Source organism: Amphimedon queenslandica, unplaced genomic scaffold, assembly GCF_000090795.2.
Source record: "Amphimedon queenslandica unplaced genomic scaffold, v1.1 AMPQUscaffold_12829, whole genome shotgun sequence".
In the NCBI taxonomy this organism is placed as follows: Eukaryota; Metazoa; Porifera; class Demospongiae; order Haplosclerida; family Niphatidae; genus Amphimedon; species Amphimedon queenslandica.
The window spans coordinates 3,706-5,401 of record NW_003546935.1 but is presented as its reverse complement, the minus strand read 5'-3'; the positions used below and the strand labels follow the sequence as shown (position 1 = coordinate 5,401).

At 33.4% G+C, this 1,696-nt stretch overlaps 1 long non-coding RNA gene across 1 annotated transcript; it reads right to left on the bottom strand.

The window, feature by feature from the left end:
* Window positions 1-369: 369 nt before the first annotated feature.
* Window positions 370-901, bottom strand: LOC109586607 (uncharacterized). The gene is made up of 3 exons (XR_002187111.1): window positions 786-901; window positions 565-732; window positions 370-521 (listed from the first exon to the last, which is right to left on the bottom strand). It is a non-coding gene; the product is annotated as an uncharacterized LOC109586607 (long non-coding RNA).
* Window positions 902-1,696: the final 795 nt, after the last annotated feature.

Below are 1,696 nucleotides of genomic sequence, written 5' to 3'. Positions count from 1 at the left end.
TATAAAAAATTATCTGACTATTGCAATGAAAATATCACATGCCAAAATAATTAACAATTCAACATTTGCTCAGTATGTTGATCCCCATCAGCAACAACATTATTACTTAATAGTTATTTATATTTACAGTTTAAATTAATAAATTTATAATCACAATTCATGTAGCCTACCTGTCAATTTTATAGTAGAAGCTGATGGCGCCACTGATGATTGTATATTATATACTCCTTCCCATTCAATTGCTAGTAATCTAGCAGCATCATCAGTTGGTCCACCTTGAGATATACAGTTCAAAAACATTTGACAGTGTCTCTTTAATTCTGATACATCTTTTGATAATGAGAGTGTAGCGTTAAAATGCTGCATCATTTTACTATAGCTCTGTGATTCAGAATCTTTTACTGATTCTGTAATAACATTATTAGCATATAACTTTGACAATATGTCACTGAGACTTCCTCTGGTTGCTCTTTCCAAAGTATCATAATGTGAATGAAGTATCTGTTGTAGCTTTATACAAGCTTTGATATAATAATAATAATAAATAAATAAATGTATACTAACCTTCTTCAACAGTAGGTCCAGGATTGAGTTCAACATCTCCTGATAAGAGGAGGAGGAGACGAGACATTAAAGAGAATATGTTAATATCTCCATGTAATACTACTGACTGGAGGGTATCAGTAACAGTATCACCAGTAGTACATTGTAGTTGATAACAGTAACAATGACCTAATGATACATACAGTGTATAATGTACATATGAAGTATAGCTATTGATTTACCTGGTGGAGGAATTGAATTGTGTTTCAATAAAAGGACACAAAAATAAATGACAATAAAACCAATAATAAACAGAACTGCTGGCAGTGTACATCTCTTCTCTTCTTGTATATATCCAGTACTGCCTGACTTGCTGTCTACTGCAGCTTTGAATGAGTGAGAGTGGTGGCCATTAGCTGGTCTACTGGAGGCAGCTTGACAGTAGTTCCACAGTCCAATACTTGCTCTCCATTGAGAGACATCAATCATCTTATACTATAGTATGGAGGACAATGAGAGAATTAGGTAACTTAAGGTGTAGCTATTTCAGTAATTACTTACACCACAATAAAGAAAGAAGGAAAGAAAAAAACAATGCCTTTTTCAACAAATACTAGATAATTGAAAGAACAAATACACTGAAGTAGTTCCTTTATCCAGTCACTAATAGTAGAGAGTGAGCAGCTCCGAGCACAACATGTGTATGTGTAACTAAACTATCATATTCATGGATCATTATGAGAGCCATTCTCTACTACGTTGTTATTATAGAGTTTACCATTATTATGACCAAACATGGTCATTTCACACAATGAAGGCTCACTTCCTTCTCTCTCTCTCTCTCTCTCTCTCTCTCTCTCTCTCTCTCTCTCTCTCTTTCTCTCTCTCTCTCTCTCTATCTCTTGCAGGGCATTAATTAATAGATTATATGTTTGTTTTCTCAAAGTTTTATTGTAACATTTTAAACTCCTAGCCTTTACACTTTTACAACTATACAAACAGTAGACTAGGTAGTAAACTTCACAAACAGTTGACAGCAGTCACTGGGTGCATAGAAGAATATGCCATTAAATAGACTGAAGTATCATTAAGTATAAAACAATCAAAATGATGTACTACTACCACAGATTAATTAAGAATCAATAATAATTAT